Genomic DNA, 13,732 nt, shown 5'->3' with positions numbered 1-13,732 from the left:
GCAGACAGAGAGCTCTACCCAGTCTCATCCCTAAATGCAAAGTGGATTGGGTGGGGGCGGGGCTCCCATGCATCCATCACACATCACCTGGAGTAGGAGAACCAGGCTGGATGGATGGCTCAGAAAGAGGCAGCAACTGCATCAGCAATCTAAACCAACATTGCTCCCCTTCCTGAGTCACTGTTCTTGATGAAGAACTCAGAGCTCTACTATGTAATTAAGAGAGTCCAACCACCCTGCAAATGGAAGAAACCCAAGTCATTCTCTCTAGAACATAGAAGATTGGAGAGCTGAAGATGGAGACAGCTCAGAAAGACCTCCAAGCATTCCTACTTGCCTGCACACAGGGCAGAAGACAACTTTCATGCTTTTTTCTCACCAACTCAACTATGCAGCAAAATATATATATATATATATATATATATATGAAACCATTATTTTAAGTGGACCATTCCAACTATGTTTTCTGTAAATGCTTTATTTTATCAGCACACAATCTCTATCTCTTCTTAAATGAGAATTATTCTAACGTTTCTCAAAGTAGGGTATATTGTAAATATATTTGAAAACTCTCTTCTATCAATCAAATTCATGAAAGATCCCTTCCATTCTTTCTGTCTAACCAAGAACTTTTAAATCTAAATAGGTATTCAGTTTTGCTAATTTTTTTTTCTGAACACTAATTGATTTCCTCATTTCATCCTATGAGAGGGAGGAAAGGGTATGATTTCCTCAACTCTGTGAGCTCTTATTTGGGAGAAACACTTTCATAGCAAAATGCATACTTAAGAAATTACAAGCAACTTTTTAAAAAAAAATATGGATGTGTGGGGGACGTCACATTAGGGAAATGGGTTCATTTCCTGGTTTTGGGACCCAACCTGTCCGTCACTTGGTTGGAAGCCTTGGCTGTGGTTTGCGATGTAAAGTAAGGCTGTCCCTGGGATTGTCCCTGAACTCTTCCGCCATCTCCACAGCACCTACCTCCCCCTGCCCTGCCCACCTTTATGCTGATAGGCTCCTGCATCCTTTACTAGCTAATTGTACTTTCCCAATAAACAATTGCCTGCCTTGACGGGTCTTCCTGCATGTCTGATTGTCCTCCCTCTGGCGAGGGAGGGCTGGGTGCAGGTAGTCAGTCAGCCCTTTCCTTTCTTGGCCTTGTCTTGGTCAGAGCGTGTTCTCCTTGTCCCTCTTGCGGGTCAGGAGGCAAGAAGGACTAAAAACTTTGACATTCTGGGACCTAATCGTGGGACACAAAAAGAACGCTCATCAGACCGGAACCTTCGGCAAGTTGAGACAAGTGGGTTACGAGGTAAGGGTCTCCCTGAAAAGATCGGGCAAACTTACACCAGGAATGAGGACCCAGTGCTTAAAGCATTGACATTTATTCTTAGAGGCCAAGGTTCGGAGATCTCAGATCCCCAGGCTGAGAAGATCTGGGAGACCTTTAACATGTGCCGCTCCCGGGTTAGTGGTGGCCAATGTTTTCAATTGGGCCACATGGGACTGTGTAGAGCACCTGGTGAGAAGGAGGGAGATTAATTTGGGGGAGGATCTTCCCCTTCCCCTAGGGGACTACCCGACTGTGTCTGCCCTCAAGGCCTGCTTCTATCCTGACTCAGTTAAGGAGACATCTAGGGACAGCAGAGATGCCCCCAAGACAGCCTCAAAGGGCGACCCAGTTGGGGAAACCTTTACTGAGGAGCACTTAGGGTCATGGTGAGTTGGCCCCCCCACTGATCAGGAGGAGTGTTTCAAGCCTGCCCCTAAGGAGGGATTGCTGGTCCCCTTTGATCCTGAGGTCGGGCCCCTGGGCCCTACACCACGTGCTCCTGCCCCAGAATTTGCGACCTCCGCCATTTTACTATCCCTCTTCCCCCAAAAACTCTTCACCACCTCATGTTAAACCCGAAGAGGAGGCTAAGCCGCCATTTTACAGCGACGGCTCCTCCCCTACACCGGAAGGGCGGGTTAAGCTGCCATTTTATAAAATCAATGGTGACTCTTCCCCACCATGCTTGGCTTTCCTGGTAAATGCTAACCCTGGGGGAAATAGACCAGCCCTATGGTATTCCTGGGAGGCCCAAGATTTAAAAGAGCTTAAGAAAGCAGTCTCTGAGGATGAGCCTAATTCACCCTGGGCTGAGACCATCCTCCAAGGCCTGGCTCATCAGCAGTGCACCACCCTAGACTGGAAAAACGTAACTAAGGCTGTGCTTCCTGGCCCCCTGTATCTCAAATGGTGTGCCTTTTTTTTTATGAGGAGTGCCATGCCCAGGCTGAGAGGAGCCAGGCTGTTAATACCCCGGTCCCTGTGACTTATGGGATGCTATCAGGATCCAGTGATCACTTTTCCACCGACCCCAGCAGGCTGCTATCCCTGCCCCCTACCAAGAACAGGTGCGGGCTTTGGGACTGGCTGCATGGAAAAAATTGGAAGAAGGCCCCTCAGTGCCTCCAATATCAGGAATTTCTCAGAAGGCTACCGAGGACCCTGCCACCTTTATAGAACGAGTAGAATGGAGGGGCCGGGAGTTTGGCCTAGTGGTTAAAGTGCTTGCCTAGCATGCATGAAGACCCGGGTTCAATTCCTCGGTACCACATATAGAAAAAAAGCCAGAAGTGGTGCTGAGGCTCAAGTGGTAAAGCTCTAGCCTTGAGAAAGTCCAAGGACAGTGCTCAGGCCCTGAGCTCAAGCCCAGGACTGGCAAAAAAAAAAGAAAAAGAAAAAGAAAAAGAAACAGTAGAATCGAGCCTCCAAAGAAAGCTCCCTTCGGGGCCCCCCGAGATCAATTTGTCAAGATGCTGGTCAGGGAGGGGATGACCGCAGACCACAAACTGGCCTGTGCAGGAATGAAGGAGAGATCTATGGGGAGGTGGACAGTTGCCACTAAGGATGTGGGCTCTCAAGCCCACCAGTCACAGATGCTGGTTGCAGCCCTACAAGCCCAAGTGGCTTCACTTGCTGAGGTGCTTTCTACCCCCTTACCTCTTTAAATGGGGCTGCAAGAGGAGTTTGTTTTGGGGGTGGCCAGCAAGGCCACTTCAAAAGAGATTTCCCTAGAGGGCAGATACCTGATCCGCCCCCTAGGGGACATCTTTCAAACCAGACCAAAGGCCAAACTCCACCTAAAACACCCTGTCCCTGCTGCAGGAAGGGATTCCATTGGCAAAGAAATTGTAAACTAAATTCAATATTGAGGGAAAGCCTTTAAACTAATGACGGGGCACCCTCCAGCCCTGTCACCCAAAGGAGGCATCTCTTCTAGAGATCTGCCTAGGGCTCACTGGACCATCCCAGTAATCCCAGGGATTACGCCAAAAATGGATATTTTCATAGTGAGGGGAAGGGGGGAGAAGTTTCGCTGCCTGATTGACACCGGAGCAGATCAGACAGTACTGAGAAAGGAGGAGGTTCTCCCCCCCACCCCCAGTGGAAGCTGATTCCCAGACCCCAGTTGTTAGGGGTGGGGGGGTGATACCAAGTCTGAGAAGGCTAGGGACTGGCTCCCTTGGAAAGATGTGGATGGTAGCCAGGGGGAGGTGCACCCCCTAGTGGCGTCTGCTCTAACAGCCAACCTACTGGGACAAGATATTTTGAGAGAAGCAAAGGCATTCATCACCACAGACCATGAAAGGTTTTGTAATGATATCCTAGAGTGTTCCACCTTTGGAGGCTACAAGGCGGAACACTCCTGCACCCAGTGTAAGGCCTCACTCCCAATCCTAGAGGCCACTGTTCCTACCGCCCCCCCATCCATTGGCTTCCAGGCCCTCCAGTTTGGGTGGAACAGTGGCTGCTTCCTTGATATAAATTACAAAAACTAAGAGAGATAATATCAGAACAGCTGACCCTAGGACATATCAAGCCCTCTCTAAGCCCTTGGAATAGTCCTGTGTTTGTCATACAGAAGTCCTCAGAAAATGGAGAATGTTACAGGACCTAAGAAAGATTAATGAGCGGATGGTTCATGTTGGTACCCCCTTGTGAGGGTTGCCTTAGAATCCTTCCATCCCTCGAGACTTGACCCTCATTGTGATTGATATTAAGAATTGCTTCTTTGCTATTCCTCTGGATCTCCAGGATTGTGAAAAATTCGCCTTCTACATTCCCTCAATCAATTTCCAGGGGCCAGATGAAAGATATGAGTGGGTGGTGCTGCCCCAAGGCATGCCCAATAGCCCAGCCTTTTGCCAACATTATGTCTCACAAATTCTGCAATCCCTTCGGAGGAGATCAGACATAACTATATATGTATACATGGACGATATTATTATTTGGGCAACTGACAACGAGACATTAAGCTCTGCCTATAAGGAACTTCAGATTCTTTTACAGAAGGGAGGATTGAATATATCTAATGACAAGGTCCAGACCTTGTCTCCCTTTAAGATTCTGGGGACTGAACTTAGACTGGACGCTGCCTGTCCTCTCAAACCCCAATTATTCTTCCAATCATCCTACATCTTGGTAGAATTACAGAAATTGTTAGGTGAGCTGAATTGGCTGAGACCTTGGCTTCACCTGTCTACAGAAGAACTCCTTCCGCTTTTTTACTCTCTAAAGGATAAGGCCCCTACAGATTATTACTATGACCTCATTACATCAATCAATATTTAATAAGATTCAGATACCCTTAAATGTGGCACAATTGGCTCGTTATAATTCCCAATGCCCCCTCTGTCTTTGGATTCTCCCCGGCTCTAACCTATTTTTTGCAGCAATTACTCAGCTAGGCCAGCCCCTTCAATGGATACATGTGTTGATAGGAGGGGCTCCTAGAGTTTATTCACAACTTGACCAGTTGGGTAGAGATGTTTCCCTGAGGCATTATGGTCGAGATTCAGACGTGCTGGTAATCCCCTATCGGTTGTCAGACTTCGAGTGGGTCAGAAGAAACCATGGTCGGGTTGCCACTGCCTTGGAAGGTTTCATGGGTAAGTTGGATTGCCATTATGGTACTTCAAGATGGGTGTCGTCATTTTCAAGGTTACAATGGACGCTCCCCCATACTATTTTCCACCAGTTCCCTCCCTGGAGCAGCAAATATATTCACAGATGGGAGAAAGGCGGGATCTGCCATAGTGATATGCCCTGCCTCCCTACTTACCAAAGAAAGGAAAGGCACCCACTATTTTGAGCCAGTCACAGGATCTGCACAGTTGAAGGAGCTGTATGCAGTTGCCTTGGCCTTAATCCATGGATCAATGAACTTGTTTTCTGATAGCCTATATGTAGTCAATTTGCTACCAATGTTAGTGTCAGCCTATATAAAACTGGACAGAAGCCCAATTACTCCCTTAATAATTCAAGTCATATCTCTGTTAAACAAATGAGCTAATCCCATTTTTTTACAGCATCTAAGGGGACACCAGGATTTGCCTGGGAGGCTGACATGAGGAAACCAAATGGCTGAGCAATTGGCATCCAATGGGATTATTACAGCTACTGCTCAGCTCACCAGGACTTTCAATTAGTTCAAGGGTTACATGAACTAACTCACTTAAATTGGAGAGGGTTGCATCAGAGATTCCCCCTGGTCCCTACAAAGGACTTTAAAAAGAACGTGAGAACATGTAAATCGTGTATGCCATTTTTACAAGTCCCACCTCTACAGTCCCCTGGGGTCAATCCCCTGGGCCTTAAACCTAATGTTATTTGGGAGACTGATGTAACCCACTATGCACCCTTTGGGAAATTAAAATACATATTTATGGCTATAGATACTTATTCACATGCTTGTTAGGCTACTGCGCATTCCGGAGAAAGAGCCTGACATGCAGAAAGCCATTTTTTACAATGTTTTGCAATCTTGGGTTTACCCCTACAGGTTAAAATGGATAATGTGCCTTGTTTTATGAGTAAATCATTACAAGATTATTTTCAGACTTGGAATATTAGACATACCCCTGGATACCATATAATCTCAGGGGACAAGCTATAATTGAGAGACATAATAAGACCTTAAAAAATCAACTAATAAAACAAAAAGGGGGAGGCAACCCCCATGATCAATTGAGGACAGCCATGCTTACACTAAATATTGTAAATTTTTCCAAGGATCAGCCTCTGACTGCCTTTCAGAGACATTGGTCCAATCAGACACCTTATTTAAAGATTGAAGTACATTGGAGAGATCCTCTTACTGGATCATGGAGAGGCCCTGATCCTCTCATTAGTGTGGGGAGAGGATTTGGATATGTCTTCCCAGTGGGAGAACCAAACCCAATTTGGGTACCGGCTAGAGATTTAAAATATTGTCGGCAAACTAAAAAGTAATTACCCAAGAGCACCCCCTCTTGAGGTATGATTTTCCTTCTCCCTCTCGTTCACAGGAATGAGGAGACCATACTGGATGCTCTGCCTAGCTGTGATTGGATCCCTCAGTCGCCTTCCTTCTCCTCATCCTGGGCATCATTAGCCACGCTGCCCACAAAGACCTACAATCTCAAATTGATTCCCTGGCAGCAGTGGTCCTCCAAAAGTGCTGAGGCCTTGTTCTGCTTTAAAAGACTATAGGAGGTTCTCAAGTGCCACCAAAATGAACTTGATGCAAACTATCTATGGACTGGACTAAATGGTTGGCTTCCTTACCTTCTCCCCTTTGTGGGTGGGCCCCTTGGTTACAGTGGTTTTTGTATATACGTTCAGACCTTGTGTAATCAATAAACTCCTTCAGTTTCTTAGAGATCAGGATCAGGTTAAAGCTGTTCAGCTAATGGTACTCTGGCAACAATATGCTGTGCTATGAGATGGCAGACTGCGAACACTATGAGGTTGGCCCTGGCCCTTTCCAGGATGTGCAGGTGTAAACAGAAGGGTTTCCTTTAATGACGTTGGCCATCCCCACTATTTCAAATCTCCATTTGGGTCTGCCAACCCTACAGGTAAATTGCTTGAAGCACTAGAGTGGTAGTCAGTGACAGGTAAGATCCCCAAGGGGAAGAACCTAAGACAGGCACACTTCTCGTGTAAGGCAAACACCTGCTTAATAAAACAAAAAGGGAGGAGATGTGGGGCACGTCACATCAGGGAAATGGACTCATTTCCTGGTTTTGGGACCCAACCTGCCCGTCACCTGATTGGAAGGCATGGCTGTGGTCTGTGATGTAAAGTCAGGCCGTCTCTGGGATTGTCCCCGAACTCTTCTGCCCTCTTAGACAGCACCTACTTCCCCTGCCCTGCCCACCTTTATGCTGATAGGCTCCTGCATCCTATACTAGCTAATTGTACTTTCCCAATAAACGAGTTCCTGCTTTGACGGGTCTCCCCGTCTGATTGTCCTCCCTTTGGCGAGGGAGGGCTGCGTGTGGGCAGTCAGTAGGCCCTTTCCTTTCTCAGCCTTGTCTTGGTTGGTGCGTGTTGTCTCTATCCCTCTTGCAGGTCGGGAGGGATGAAGGACTAAAAACTCCAACATGGATGAACATTCCATAGAAGGAAAGCAACTGACTCTGGAAAGAGTGTAACTGCTTGGAACTCTGACCTTGAATATTATGTTTTATTTTTACTATCTTTACATGGCTATACAAAGGAGATACCATTTAACAAAGCAAAGCAATTTTGTTCAGTGCTACCCCCTTCACCATTCTCACCCTTAAAGATTATCTTAACAAGTTCACAGTGGTGGTACATATAGAAAAATTCCAGCACTTGGAAGGCTGAAGCAGGAAGATTATGAGTTCAAGGTAAACCTGGAACATAGTAAGACTCTCTCTCCAAAAAAAAAAAAGTCAAGAAAACTCCTGGAAGGGTAGTCTGCCCCTGATCTCTTTGGACCTAGTTGTTGTCTCTGAAGCCTTAAGCTCTCCTCAGTGATGGAGGATTTCCCTTTTGTCTTTATGAGGGAAAGGGAGGAGGAAGAGGGGAAATATCTTTGGTTTAGTGAAGCAGCAAGAAAATATAGTTTCACATAACTAGTCTGCAGTTGGTGAGCTATACTGAGGTTCAACCCTACTTAGGTGTGTACTCCAAGGTATGGTCCACTTGGTACTGACCCTCCTCCTGCCAAAGGCCAAGAAAAATCCTTTGGAGGAAAAGAGTCTCAACTCAGGGATTCACAATGAGAAGGTTCCAGGAAATGAGTTCAAAGTATGAAATAAGTGACTAAAAGTAGGCAGACGACAAAAGTATCTAGAATATCTAAGTTTTGGTAAGCAATCCTCCCTACAATAGTGAAGTGTGCAAACCACAGGACAGTTTGCATCAACCCTCACTGTTCACTGTGGTAACTGTTGTTCACCAGTGTTCTATAGGCCAAGAAAATGCACTAAGCACAATTCTCTTCAGTTAAGTAAGAGATGAGGAGGAAACACACTCTCATTATATTTAGATAATATGATTGCCTTCCTGCAAAGTTCTAAAGAATATAATTGTTAAGAGAATTCAACAAAGCAACGGATAAAATACCAGATTAAATTATTTTCCTACTTATTAAGAGAAAAGTGAGTAGGAAAAGGCAAAAGCTCCAGTGGAGATTGGCTAAGGAGGAAAGAATAAATACAGAGGAAAAGAATGCTCATGTGTGTAAGTGGGAATTTCTATGATAAATAATAGAGGATATTTAAAATAAGTAGGGAAAACATGAACTTTACATAAATGACACTGAAATAATTTATTCAAATAAGTTGCATGAGGGTGAACAATCTGTTTTTCCAGTATCAAAGCTTGAACTTAGTGCCTCCAGCTTGCTTAACTGGCACTCTGCTACTCTACCAAAATTTTCAGGCAAGCTTTTAGCTGCTTAATTGGAAAGAAAATCTCATGGACATTCTTGCTCAGGCTAGCTTTGAGCATCCAGTCTCTGGGTCTCAGCTTTCTGTTTAAGAAGGATTGAGCCAATACAGCTTGACTTCACACTTTTTCTTTTTTTTTACTCACTCCCACCTTCCCTTCTCTTTTCTTCCTTCCTCCCTTCCTCTCTAGCTTCCTTTCTTTCTTTCTTTCTTTCTTTCTTTCTTTCTTTCTTTCTTTCTTTCTTTCTTTCTTCCTGGTCTACACCATGGTCTTGAACTCAGGGCCTGAGCATTGTCCCTGAGCTTCCTTTGCTTAAGGCTAGCATTCTTAACACTTGAGCCACAGCTCCACTTCTTTTTCTGCTTGTGTGGTACTGGAGAAATGAACACAGGGTTTCATGTATGCTAGACAACACTAGCACTGAGACACATTCCCAGCCAGTGACTCTTTTTCTCTTCTTTTTTTTTTGTTGAGATAAAGTATAGAGGGGTTAGATATATTCTTCAGGTTGTAGGTGCATTAGCTTCACTGTTTATGTCATTGGGGCTTGAACTCTGAGCCTGGGCTCTGTTCCTGAGCTCTTCAGCACAAGGCTACCACCCTCTGCCTTGAGCCACAACCCCACTTTCTGTTTTGTTTGGTTTTGTTTTGGTAGTGATTAATTGGAGATGAGTCTCATGATTTATACTGCCCTGGCTGGCTTTGCAATCCTCACACCTCAGCCTCCTGAGTAGCTAGGATTACAGGTATGAGCCACCATGCCCATTTGACTCTTTTTTTTTAGGGGATGAAAACATTGCAAGAAAGTTTGCCAACGTATGCCGTTTCCTCTTACATAGAGCTCCCCTATGACCCAGGTATTCCACTGCTTAGCATTTACCCAATTGTCCAGACACAAGGACATTCTAAAGCCACTAGCACAACGATGTTCATTACAACACTATTTACCATAGCAAAGATATGGAATCAACCCAGATGCCCCTCAGTAGATGACTGGATCAGCAAGATGTGGTATTTATACATAATGGAATTCTATGTTGCCATCAGAAAGAACGACATCCGTCCACTTGTAAGGAAATGGAAAATCTTGGAAAAAATCATATTAAGTGAAGTAAGCCAGACCCAAAGGAACATAGGCTCAATGGTTTCCCTCATTTGTCATAATAAGTACAAACCTTAGACTCTCCCAGCAGAGGATTACAAAACGCAACACCTCTATATATCTAACTAAAAACCTAGATACATAAGGCCACCATATAGAATGAGGCTAAATGAAAGGACCTGCAGGATATGGAAACAAGAGAAATATAATGTATTATTGTTGTTCTTAATGTACTATGATATTTCTCATCTCTTTTGTTGTCAATTGGTTATTCTCATATTGTTACAGTATCTTACCTTGTTAGCTGGTATATTGTATATACATTTATGTGTTGATTTGAACTAGTAAAGGGAAGGGGGGAAAACAAGATGAGAGAAGGGGTGGGGGACAGAAATGAGGACAAAAGCATGAGAAGGGGTATCAATGTGTGTGAAGTAATGCACCTTCTATCTGATGAATGTAACTGTAACCCTTCTATTAATTACAATAAATAAATGAAAAAAGAAATACCTTCCTTATCTTAGAAGCTGAGAGAGCTCCGTGAAATAAGCTCCAAAGACTAAAATAAATAAAAATGGAAAACAACTTTACTGACTGGAAATTACCACCAGAACAATAGTAGTAAGAATTACATTGACAAAAATATTCTATAATGAACGTTAACATCAACATATGTACCATAGGATTAACACATTAAGAATAGGTAATGAAATGCTGGAGGTATAGCTCAGGAATAGAGTGAGGGGTGGGTACTATCAAGTGTGAATGAGGCTCTGGGTTCAACGCTCACCACCATAAAAATCAATCAAACAACATTAATCAGTCAATCACTCCTACAAATAAGTAAAATAATGCAATAAAAAAATTAACTAATCAGGGCCGGGAGTTTGGCCTAGTGGTAGAGTGCTTTCCTAGCATGCATGAAGACCCAGGTTCAATTCCTTGGTGCCACATACATAGAAAAAAGCTGGAAGTGGTGCTGAGGATCAAGTGGTAGAAAAATCCAAGGACAGTGCTCATGCCCTGAGCTCAAGCCCACGACTGGAAAAAAACAAAACAAAACAGCAACAACAACAACAAAAAAATTAACTAAGAACATAGGTGGGACACTTAAGTCAAGGAAATACAATATCCAAGAATTTGATAAAAAAAAAAAAAAAGTATGTCTAAGCCGGGTTTGGTGGCTCACACCTGTAATCCTAGCTACTCAGAAGGCTGAGTTCTGAGGATCAAGGCTCAAAGCCAGCCAGGGCACAAAAGAATCTGAGACTCTTACCTTCAATTAACCTCTTAGAAAACGGGAAGTGGGGCTTGGCTTAAGGTAGGGTGGTAGTCTTGAGCTAAAGAACACAGGATAGCACCCAGGCCCAGATCCATCTCCATGAGACACACACACACACACACACACACACACACACACACACACACACACACAAACACAAAGGTGGCTCATGTATGCAATTCCAGTTACTTGGGAGGTTGCGATTCAGGGATTTTGGTTCAAGGCCATATGGGAAGGAACATTTGTGTGACTTATCTCCAATTAAATACCCTTGAAACCCTGAAGGAAGTGGAGCTGCAGCCCAAGTGGTAGAGCCCTGGCCTAGAGCAAAGAAAGGCTCAGAGGCAGCACCCAGGCCCTTAGTTCAAGTCCCAGGAAGAAGAAGAAGAAGAAGAAGAAGAAGAAGAAGAAGAAGAAGAAGAAGAAGAAGAAGGAGGAGGAGGAGGAGGAGGAGGAGGAGGAGGAGGAGGAGGAGGAGGAGGAGGAGGAGGAGGAGGAGGAGGAAGAGGAGGACGAGAAGGAGAAGAAGAGGAAGAAGAGGAAGAGGAAGAGGAAGAAGAAGAAAAAGGAGAAGAGGAGGAGGAGGAGGAGGAGGAGGAGGAGGAGGAGGAGGAGGAGGAGGAGGAGAGGAAAGAATGTACAACTTCAATTACAATTATAATATCACAGGCATAACTGGCCTGTGATATTATATCTGGCTAATTTTGGATTTAGACTACGATAGGCATATAAATATTTACATTATGCCAATCTTAGGGCTTGAACTCAGGGCCTAAACACTGTTCTTGGGCTTTCTCAAGACTAGAGAGGTCTACTACTTGAGCCACAGAGCTACTTCCAGCTTTTTCTATGTATGTGTTACCAAGAAATCAAATCTTCATGCATGCTAGGCAAGCACTCTACCACTAGGTAGACTACCAGGCTCCATAAATAAAATATTTTCAGTACTTACATGTCCAGAAAAACCCATATTTTCTATTAGTCAATGAATTAAGTAAGCTGTATTTACTGAGGTCTGGCTAAGAATTCTTGAGAGTCATCAAAGTGGAGATAAGCTATAACCCACTAGCCCCACAGCAGCAGTGCCACACAGCCACCCTACAGACACAGCAGACTTTCATATGACTCATGAAGGCCTTAAAAATATCTTCTGACCTGCCCAAGAGTAACAAAGGTCTTAGGTCACTGCCCCTGGCTCTCACCTTGGACAGGAGGGGTTTCCTGGATGGGGCAGGGGAGGCGGAGAAGGCCTGGGAACACTGAACATTTCAGGGCAGAGCCAGTCCTGCAGGATCAGGTGACCCCCATACAAGAAAAAAAAAAAACCTGAAGTCCAAAACTGATACAACCACAATTCTGAGCTTGGGTAGGATGGGATTGGGAGAGGGAATTCTCCAATGAGGGGCACAGCCTGGTCTGCTGCTGTCCTAAGAACAGAAGCAGCTAACTCTCACCCAAATAAGCCCACAGGACCCAAGGTAAGTTATCCTGGCTCCCATAGGCCAGACCAGTAGGATTTTCCATGTCAGGGAGAGGGCTGTCCAGACAGATGAGTCACAATAACTCACTCCTGCATCTACTGCCTGGATTCCTCTGGCCGGGAGAGGCCAAGGAAGCAGGGCCATGGGCTCAGTACTCAGTGAGGGTCTTCATTCTCTTTTTCAGCTGAGCCATGAGGAGAGTCTCACCTTCCCAGCCCACAATTGCCAACCTCCTGTGTGAGGCAAGCTGCAGCTCCCATGGAGCTCCTGCAGGAGCTGGAGGACAGTGCCCCAGGAAAACCAGGAAAGAAAGGCCATACCTGCTGGGGTGCCGCTGCTTTGTTCCCACTACTCCTTTGGATGCCACTTTGAACAACTGGGAGGCAAAGGATCAACCACAGACCCAGCACAGCCACCGAGGCTGTCCTGTGAGGTGGACCCAGCTGGTCTCACATTTGGTAGGAGGGAAGACTGGGCTGGCAGGACAGGCCTGGGCTCTGCTGAGGAAAGGACAGAGTTTCCTTCTCCTGTGTGGCCTCAGCTAGGGCATCTCCGGATATGAGCTAGGCTTGTCTCTCACCTGCATTGCAGCCCAGGTCCAATGTAGGCTCTAACTGGCTCCATTTGGCACTCCTAAGTCCCAAGTCCAGCACAGGAACTAGCAAACCAACAGATTACCGTATTTACTCTCATTACATTACCCTCCCTTTTTCCCCTCCTGTCCAACACTGTACTGGAGGAGCAGGATACTCTCCACTCTGCCCAAGGAATTCTGGACACACTGTGTGTCTGAAGATCTCTGTGGTCCGGCACTTGGAAGCAAAGATCCTTTCCTTTGGTCAGTCCTGGTTCTTGAACTCTGAGCCTGAGTACCATCCCTGGGCTTTTGTGCTGAAGGCTAGCAGTCTACCACTTGAGTCAAGCTTCAGTTCCAGCTGTTTTGTGGTTAATTGGAGATAGGAGTCTCCTGGAGTTTTCTGCCCAGGCTGCCTCAGATCCCAGCCTCCTGGGTTACTATGATTGCAGTAAACCACTGTTACCTGGCTACAGAGAAACAGTAACATTGGTGACATCAGCATAAAAGTGCCAAACCTGCCCTCTTTTAAATAAAATATTAAAAAGACCACTCC

The sequence above is a fragment of the Megascapheus bottae genome, chromosome 1, assembly GCF_031878675.1.
Source record: "Megascapheus bottae isolate mThoBot1 chromosome 1, mThoBot2.hap1, whole genome shotgun sequence".
In the NCBI taxonomy this organism is placed as follows: Eukaryota; Metazoa; Chordata; class Mammalia; order Rodentia; family Geomyidae; genus Megascapheus; species Megascapheus bottae.
The sequence above is the reverse complement of the archived record's forward strand: the minus strand, read 5'-3'. Positions refer to the sequence as shown.